The sequence below is a fragment of the Heterocephalus glaber genome, unplaced genomic scaffold (genome assembly GCF_053883595.1).
Source record: "Heterocephalus glaber isolate CG9 unplaced genomic scaffold, H.glaber_assembly_v1.0 deba00001606, whole genome shotgun sequence".
NCBI classification, from domain to species: Eukaryota; Metazoa; Chordata; class Mammalia; order Rodentia; family Bathyergidae; genus Heterocephalus; species Heterocephalus glaber.
The window spans coordinates 14,787,652-14,798,059 of record NW_028258377.1 but is presented as its reverse complement, the minus strand read 5'-3'; positions in this window follow the sequence as shown (position 1 = coordinate 14,798,059).

Here is a 10,408-nt window from a genome sequence, read left to right as displayed (position 1 = left end):
CACATAAACCATATCAGCTTTTTCTGCCACCTTAGACATCTGCAGTTCATGTCTGTCCTCCTGTAGCAGCTGCTCCTCTCCAATGAGGACCCGTGCCCTCTGAAGCATCTTTGGTGCCCTCAGCTCTTTTATACAGTCAGTTTCCAGCTCTGAGAACTCTTCTCTGATGGATCCCAAGCAGCAGGCACTTGTCCACTTCCTCTGTGCCCTCCATTATGTATGTGATTTGCCCTTCCACTTGTTCAGTAGTTACTTAACAAGAGCCTGGGAGGTTTTAGGCACTGTTCCAGACGCAGAAGATATAAGAATGAAAAACTCTGACAACAAACAAAAGCAAATCAATCTATAGAATATTAGCTGAATGAAAGTGTGATGGAGGGAAGAATTGATCAAGGTAAGAGAATATGGATGTGCTGCTGGTTTAGATTGGTGCTCATGGAAATTCTCACCATGAAGATGACATCTGAGCAAAAATGTGAAGGAGGTGAGAGATGAAACATGAGAGAGCTGAGGGAAGAGCATTTGGGGAAGAGAAATGAACAAGTATGAACGTCCTGAGGCAGGATTTCATGGGTGTGTTTGAGGAATGGCAGGGAAGCCAGTATGGCTATAAAAGAATGAGAGGGAGGGTCGAAGCCTGAGCTGACTTATATTTTGAAAGGACCACTCCAGTACTGTGCTGAGAATAGATATGAGATGGAAGAGTGGAACAGGGAGGCAGATAAGGGAAAAATTATAGAGCAGATGGTGAGCTGGGTCAGAATTATAGTGATATAAAGTGCTGGGATACTGGGATATTATAGGACATTTAAAACATAAAAGTAGAGAGAATAGTAAAAGTGAAACTGCATATATCTATCATTCAGCTTCTACACTGAACAACTTGGGTCATCTGGTTTCATTGATATCCCCCCTCCTTTTGTGTTGTTTGAAAGCAAATCCAAGGCATGCAGTAATGTAATCTGTAAGTATTTCAGTAAGGGTCTCTAAAAGAGATCACCTCAATATCTCAATACCATTACCACACTTAACAAAGCAGCTGGAATTTCTCAGTGTCTCCAGTCAGTGTTTAAAGGTGGAGCTGATGGGATTTTCTGGTAGATTGGATTTGGGCTTAAGAGGAAAGGTGTACAGGACACTGCAGGCATTAAAAAGACATAAAATTTATTTTAATTTTATAGATTATAGAAGTTTTCACAGTGCCTTATAATTACTTATGTGTATTTTCTCCACTCAATTACGAACATGCCTCTACTGCAGAGACTATATTTTATTTAACTTTATATTTATTTAATTGCTAATCTCCTCCAGCATGGTATCTGGCATGGATAAGGTGCTCAATAAGTGTATTTGAATAAAGTAAGACATATTTTTGGGACACATGTCTCAGTTTTGGTCATAATGTGTGTGCTGCATATTGTCTGTTGATACTTAATACTCTCCTGCTTTTCAAGCTCTCCTCTCTATTCCAAAATTGTCTTAGTCCAGATACAATAAGAAAAAAAAAACCCAGAGACTAGGAAATTTGAACCTCAAAGATTTATTTCTCAAAGCTCTGGAGACAAAGCCCATGGTGCCATATAGGAGAGTGATCAATCCTCTGACCACCTAGAAAAGGAGACAATGAGGGCTAAAGAAAAAAAGACAACAGAGATTTGTGTAATTTCAAAGTATTTGAGGGGCCGGGAGGGCAGTGCCTCACAGTGGGCAGAGACAAGTACTCTCCAAACTAGACATAATTTATTGGGTACACACGATAATTGGAGGTGACTTAGTGGGTGGAGGTAATCCTATTTAGATGAGGATCTTATGCTGATGAAGATCCTAGGTAGATGAGGAACTTATATCGATTAGGAATTTGTCCCTCCCCAGGTGAAACCTTTCTCTTACTATTTGGTTCTCAAGGAACCAGGATGTCTTCAGCTGATGCAGTTCTGCCCTGGAGTGTCACAGCATCATGGAGCCATTGAGGTTTTAACTGTGACTGGTGGCAAAAATTGAGTTATGTCTTGACATGCCATAGCCAGCCTGTAGGCAAGAAAGGTAGGCCTAATTTGTAATTTAATTGTGAAATGATTTCCCCCTTTCTCAGTTTGCAGATGAATGCTTTCTTACTATATCCTAATATTGTATGAGAGAGAGAGAGAGAGAGAGAGTGAGAATATGAGATCATCTCTTCCATGTTTCATGTTAAGAGGATGCTATTCCTCTATGAGGGATAGATATAGATATAGATTCCATCTATGAGGGCTTCACCTCATGACCTAATCACCCTCCAAAGTCCCTACTTCCAAATAACATCACCTGGGGAGTAGGGCTTCAACATATAAATTGAGAGGTGCAAGCATTCAGTTTATAGTAGAGGGATCCACCCTGAGAATGACTTTTCCTGGAAGCTCATGCCCACAGAGTTTCTGTTAGACCTTGATAATGAGGGACATTCATGTGAGATCTGAAGAGTAAAAGAACAAGGGACCCTGGTTTCCTGGCGGGAACTGAGGACAGATGCTCACATACCAGTGGACAACAGTGTGGGTCAGCCAGTGGCTTCTGGGCACCCTGATGTCCTCCTTGGAATCAGTGATTTTGGTGCTGCAGGCAACTGAGAACATGGTAGTCACTTCTCTGTGATTCTGTCTTCTGCACTCTCTCCTGTTTCTTCATTGACTCCAATCAGTCTTATGTTACTCTTTGGATCATCTAGCAGCTGCTGGATTGATTTCTCATGGTCCCTTACTATTTAAAGAAAATTTTCTTCTCCTGGTCACTAATTGCAATCTTATCTTCTATATCTGAAATTCTGTCCTCACATTGGCTCATTCTGCTGTGTAAACTTTCAATGGAGTTTTTAATCTCCTGGAAATCTGTTCTCATATGTTTTATGGATTCCATTTGTTTCCTATGTTGAGATTCCATCATATTCCTCAGCTCCTCTATTTTTTTTTATCTGTGTCCTCTCTAGACTTATTAATCATGTCTTGCACTATGGGTACAATCTCTGCTGTTATCTGAGAAATTATTTCTGATTTCATTTTTTCCAGTTCAGGGAGTCCAGGTGGTTGAGTATCAGGTTGTTTCATCTCATTTCCCTTTGGGGTTGCTTTAGGTGATCTGGGAGTCTGGTTTTGAGACTTGTTTAAATGTCTTCTCATTTCAATGGGGTGGGGGGCAGTGGTTCACCTCCTGGGTGCTGGGTGTGGTAGTACGGTGGCTCAGAAGGTTCACCTCACTTCTCTGTGATTCTTGTACTTTTCAGATTCCTTGAAATTGGCTGGTAGGTGTTGAATTGTGGCCTCCAAAATATGTGTTTAAATCATATTGCTAATACTTCAGAATACGTGACCTTATTTGGGAATAGTGTCTTTGTAGATATAAATAGTTGAAATGAAATCATATTGGTATAGGATAGAACTCTAATCCAATGTGGCTGGCATTCTTACAAGAAGAGGAGAGAGAAGCACAAAGAAAGAATGCCATGCAATATCCAAGGGGGACATTCAAGTATTATAGCTACAGGATAAGAAATGCCAAAGATTACTGGTCACCACCAGAAGCTGGAAAGTGGTGAGTAAGGATTTTCCTCTGTAAGTCTCAGAGAGAGCATGGGCATGCTGACAGCTTGGTTTCAGACTTCTATCCTCGGGAACTCTGGGACTGTTGCTTTAGGCCACCTCATTTGTGGTATTTTGTTATCTAGGAAATGAATATGTTTCCCAGTCCTTCCTCTGGTTGGGTAACTATCAATTCCCTGTATTAAATCTTTTCCCACTCAAAATACCTAGGATGGCTTTGCCTTCCTACACAAAACCTAGATGCCTCAGGGAGTGTTCTTCACCTTTAGCCTTTAGAAAAGCTTCTCGAGTTAGTGAGACCAGAGGAACATACTGTCATTCCTATCTTTTGCTGTCATGCATCTTGAGTCATTTACAGTAAACTGCAAAGTTGCACCAGAGGAAAATGAATGAAGCCTATCTGGCTCAACAGGACATTTACTCAGCAGTGGCCATGGGACATCCTTGAGGGTGTTAACAGAACTGTCAGATAGGAAGCAGTCTCCTTCCTGTCCTCAGAGCTTCCATTACTACACTGAAAATATCTTTTATTGTTTTTTTTTGCTTCCAGAGGAAAATGCCTATATTTTGATCATAGAGAATTCAAAGTTAGAATGGAAAGAGGGTTCTTCTCTACTGCAGAAAATGAAGGGGCCTGGTAATCTTTTGTACATATGGGCTCAGGAACCACTGGAATTAAGGAAAAGCACTTTGATAAGATATGATTCAAGAAATGAATACTAGGTTTACCATCTTGTCATTGGCTTCAGGCTTTCTTTCTAAGGACATGATTAGCATGTGAAGACCATGCACTATCAGGGCTAAAGCCAGCTGAACAGTCACTGAATTTCTCAGTTATAGCTGAGGAAATTCAGGTTAAGTGAAGAGTAGAGACTGTCAGTTAATTACATGGTTGTATTGTAGACCCAGACCTTTTCATTTTTTATTTTGCAACAAGGTCTCCTTAAATTCCCCAGTTTGGCCTCAAAGTTGAGGTCCTCCTGCCTCTGCCTCCCACGTAGTTAGGATTAGAGGCATGCATCACTCTGCCCAGCTTTTGGGAGTTTGTTCTATGCTTGGATTCCTCCACCTCAGACCACAAGCTCATTGAGAGCTGAGTTGGTCCTTTCTTTAAGTTCCAGTGCCCAGTTGGGGTGCAATGAAGAGACATGTCTGGATCATTCACTTATTTTGTGGTTAGCAATGGAAAACACAGAGGGTTTCTCCACAGAGATGTCCTCCAGGCTAAACCTGGAAAGGTGGAAGGCAGGCTGGCCTTAGGGAAAAATGGAAAAATCAGTTAGTCTCCAAGAGAGCCTAGAAGGGCCAAGGAAATTAACTAAGTGTAGCTTTGTACTGGAGAGTTTAGAGATAATTGCCTCTGGATATCCAGAAGCAGATCCAGAGAGAACAAGAACCGAGAGCTCTTTTGGCTCTGTACAAAGATCTGATTCAGGACCTTCCAGTAAAATTCCTCTAATTTTAAAGTAGCTTGAGCTTTTGTTCCTTGTAACCACTCATTTCTATGGGATAGTTGTAGATTAAATTAAAAATAAAGTTTCCTTTTGCTTTTTATATTTTCCAAACACTCTGTAATGAGCATAGTAATTTTTAGTTAAAAAAAATGTTTTGTGCCAGTTGGGGAAGTAAGGAGTGTTGCGCTCCTGGGTCAGACTTGGAGCCTGAAGGGAACAGGATGAGGAGGTGCCACAACTGTGAAGGCTGGTGGGGTGTGAGCAGCAGAAGGGTGAGGCTCAGGCCCCTAAGCTCCTGTGGGCATGGAGGAGAGCTGGGCCTTGGCCATGTGGCTGAAGGGGTGCTGCTCAGCTGGCCGGTCAGCTATGCAGTGCCCATGGGGCAGCTGCGACCTTAGGTGTTGATGGATGCATGGACTCCATCGGCAGTGCTGGGTCAAGGTTCACCTTTCCCATATGTGTGCCACCCAGCACAGAGGAGCCAGGATGTGCTCCTCCCAGCATCTACAATGTCCTCACTGAAACTCTTGCTGGGATTTAATCCCTACTATGAGGTGGTAAGAAGTGGAGCCAGATGGGGTCTTTTTGTGAGGGCTCTGACCTCAAGAATGGATTTATCTATTCATGGATAAGGGCACCAATGGGTTGTCTGGAGAGTGGGTTTGTCATAGAAGCCAGTTTGGCTCTGGCTCTTGGATGTGCCCCTACCCCTATGTGATGCCCTGTGTCACTCTGCAAAGACCTCACCAGCAAGAAGGCTTTGACTAGTTGTGGTCCCTTGACCTTGAACCTCCAGAGCTGTGAGCCAAATGAACTTTTACTCTGTATGAATTACCCAGTTCGTGGTATTCAGTAATACCCATAGAAGATGGACTAAGACACTCCACCAAATTCATGACTTCCTGGAACCTCAGAATGTGACCTTATCTGGAAATTGGGTTTCTGGTGATGTGATAAATGCAAAAATCAGGTTGAGCTCACACTGCAAGAGCACAGGTCTTACCCCAGTGAGAGTACTGGGAGGTCATAACTCTTGTTCTGTCCAAAAAAGAAACAGAAAAATACACACAGAGACTCAGAGAAGAGAGCCATTTATAATGAAGGTAGAGAGTAGAGTGATACCACCTTAGGACAAGGAACACAAGGAATAGTTTGTCCCCAGAGCCTTCAGTGGGAGGATGGTCCTGCTGCACCTGATTTGGGACTTCTGGCCTCCAGAACTAGAGAAGACAGCTTCTTATAGCAGTACGGGGAAACTAACACCAGAGCCTAGAAATATCTCTCCTCTTCCCACTTTCTTTTCTTTTCTAAACCATTTTGAGTTGTTTTACTATCTCTTGTAGGAATTTTAAATGGTGAACACCTGAAGTTCAAAGCCACTGAGTTTGATAAATAGAACCAGTGATCTGGGTGGTGAGCTTAGGAGCAAGGCAAGCAGGAGGAGCCCTCAGGGCCCAGGTGACAGGGAAAAGAAGCTTCTTTCTAGCTCCTTCACACATGAGGTCTGACTAATGAGCCCTCCAGAGTGAGGGACATCTACGGGAAAATGTCCTGTCTCCAGTTCTTTTATAATTCACCTTTTTTTTTTGGTACTGGGGATCAAACTCAGGATCTTGTGCTTGTGAGGCAGGTGCAGTGACACTGAGCTAAATCCCTGGTCCTCCACCTTCTGATAAGGCCAAGAAGAGGTGACACTCCAGCCTGAGTGATAGCGTGTGGCCTCAGGCTATGTAATCCATATGAATATATGAGTTTCCAGGGGTAGATGCGTGCATTAGACTTTTGTCCATACTCACCCCAAGGTCAGTGAGGCTGCTCGGGAAAGTGACATACCCAAGGACACATGGAGTTTCCACTTGAGGTGCTGGAACTGGAAATGTAATTGTTCCCATCTCCTAGACCACAACCATCAAATGGAAATACAACGTGAGCCTCAAATACGATTTCAAAGTTCTTGGCAGCCACATTGAAAAGATGAAAAGAGATAGGAAAATTAATGTTAGTAATGTATTTTCTTAAACCTACTATTTCTATTTTATCATTTCAACATGTAATCAATATAAAAATTAAGAAAACACAGTTCATTGTTTTATTGCCAGAACCTCAGGGAGCCCAGTGTGCCTCTCTGTCCTGGGCAGGCTCAGCAGCAGCATCTGGTTATGAGCAGAAGGTTGACAAGTTTTGCTCAAAGCCCCCACATCCTCCCTTTTCTGCACCCAGTTTCACAAGGTGAGGTGTCTATTTATTTCGGATCTGCCTGTCATCCATATTTCTCCATCCTGACCACCCCACCCTTTAAAAATAACATTTCAAATCATTCTCTTAATGCAGCATGAGATTTCTAAGCTATGATTCACTTCAGATTTCAGCAGGGCTTAAGTGCTTTTTAAATCGTGTTGGGAGAAAAGTCAAACAGCCCAATAGAGAAATGTGCAGAAGATATTAACGAGCAATTTACATAGAAAGGGATACATAAGCATCATAAAGAAAAAATGACCAGACTCACTAGCAATTGGGTAAGTCTAAACAGAGGCAATATTTCCCCCCATCAATAGGAGTTTGACATTTGAGTGTCAGAGGGTATAGGGAAATGATACCCCTGGAATGGAGGGGTGAGAATGTTTCCAATGCTTCTCTGGAGAACAATGTGACAACATCTAATAAAGCTAAAGATGTATACACCCTATAACCAGTGGTTCTCCTTGGAGGCTTTCCCTAGAGAAGCCATGGTATTTGAGCACCAAGAATCATGTAGGAGGATTTTTATGGGCTATCATTATAATAGGAGAAATTTGGAATTTCCTAAATGTTGTCCAATAGAACAATACAACATGATAAATTCACAGTGATGGCTATGATATACTAGTTAAAAACAATGAGAGCAACCCACCTGTACTTACACAGAAACAGAGTTATACTGTTGGTGGGGGTGAAAAATAGCCTGAAGCATAATACATGGAATATGGTACTGCTTATGTAAATATGCCATACTGAACAACACTAACATATTTTTATGGCTATGCATGCATATGTTTGTGATGAGACAGAGAAGTTTTTAAGAGAATGTTTCAAATTGATGACAGCTGATACCTCTGGGGAGACTCAAAGGAGAGAGGATTTAAGCATGGTGGTCACGAGTGACATCAGTTCAATCTGTCATTTAGAATTATTCAGGGGAAGCAATACTCAGTTATTGCTTACTTTAAAATTAATGAGAAGTATGGCCATGGGAGGGCCTCCTCCCTTTCCTGATGAGGAGAAGCAGAGGCAAACCTGTCTTCTTTCTGGGCCATCTTCTGTGGTTCCATCTTACCCCAAATCCTGAGTCTGGGAAAATTGTGATGCTGCTGTAATTCATGGTAGGACAGTGGACACATTGCCTCCCCTCCCCAGGGTTTAGGTTCATTTGTAAAGTTAGGCCTGATGATCCCTTCCATTTTGCAACTGTAGCGTATTGAGTTGAACTAATTACCCACGGCTACTTTTGGAGGAAAGCTAATCTAACTGAGCTTTTAAATCAGGCATGAATCACTGATTTCAGTGATCATTTCTTGAAAATAAGCTTGGACAAACTTTTTACAGTTGTTATTTCAACATTAAAGAGTGTCACAGATAGCGACACTCAAAATAAGATAAGAGGCAAGAGGCTCAGTACTTTATGGAAATGCCATTTAGTGTCAAATGTCACATTGTTGATCCATGAGTGAATTTAGGAGGTCTGATTTTCCTGAGAATTGAGGATGGCTGCCAGGACAGTAGATCATGACAAATAGGAACAGTTGAAGAAGCTGAAAGTCAAATTCATGTGTGAGAGCCACAATAATATTTGGGGGGTAACTGATTTGAATCATATAATTTTGTGAACAAATTTATTCATACAAGTGCCTATGAATCAGATGGTGTCCCTACTCTCATGGGGTTTAGAGTTACTCATAGAAAGTTTCCAAAGAGGAATAAAACAGCTAACATTTATTGAGCAATTAGATGTGATTCCAGGGGCTTCAATAGTTCGTCTCATTGATTCCTCATAATAACTCCATGATCACGAGGTAGGTCTAGTTTTTATGCCACTTTATAGGTAAGGAAATTCAGGCCCAAAAGGACACACTGACTTCCCTGAAATGACATACCTGATTGGGACGGGAATTGGAATTTTCTCCACATAGTCTGATATCAAAGTCTATACCCTCAAGTAAGCAAACAAATGAGTAGAGTTGTCCCCTGGTATCTGTAGAAGAATGAGTACAAGAACCTCCTGCTCCATGGACACCCAAATCTGTGGGGTATCTAACTACCTTTTATAAAAATGTGCAAAATTTTCATACAATCTATATAGTGTGTCCTCTTGCATACTTTAAATAATCTCTAGATTGCTTATCATATCTAACACTATGTGCTTTAATCAGTTTTCCATCAATGTAACAAAATATCTGAAATATTTAAAGAAAAAAGGTTTATTTTGGCTTTTGCTTTTAGAAGTTCCAGTTCATGATCAGGCAGAACCATTGCTTTTAGGTCTCTGGTGGGGAGTAAATTGCTCACCTCAGGGTCAGGTAGCAAAAGAATTCAGAGGAGCTGTGGTCCCAGGGTCTCCTTCAAGTGCACACCCCCAGGGATATAAAGACCTCCCACTGGGCCCCACCTCCTGAAGGTTTCTCCCAGTAGTACCACCCAGGGGACATACCTCTAACTCATGGGCCTTTGGGGAAGTAATGAAAACCCAAACTACAATATTATGTAAATAGCTGCTATCTTGTAGCATGTAGGGAATAATGACAAGAAAAAGGTTGATACACATTCAGTACAGATACCACCATCCTATGCCTAAGTACATGTTTGATCTGTAGATGGCTAGATCCTCAGAAACTGAACCTGAGAACGTGGCGGGACAACTACATATAATGGTAAATTTTGTAGTGAAAAAAAAAAGAGCAGGCAGATGTGAGGAAAAAAATAGAGGGTAGAATAAGGTAGAGTAATTAGGATAGGGTGGTGAGGGAAGATATCTCTAAAGAAGTGAGTTTCAAACTGAATATCTAATCCTGAAGGAGTAAAATGGGGTAGGAAGAGGGAAGGAAATTGCAACTACTTCCCATGGATGTGGCTCTGTTCACAGAATCATGAAAAGGCTTCCTTCTATCTGGAGTTTGCTACTCTCCTCTATCTCTGAGTCTGTCTTTTTTTTGTTTTTTGGCTCCCATCTTTCAACATTTAGCTCACATTGTGGCTTCCCCAGGAAGGGGTTCTCGGCAGCTGTATGTTCCTCTGTGCCTTCTCAGCCCTTGCACATGCCTTCCGCTGTTCTCATGAGGATCCCAGCCCAGTACTTAGTCCAGTGCTTGGCACACCTCAGGGATCCATAGCAATTTAGAGTTTGAATGC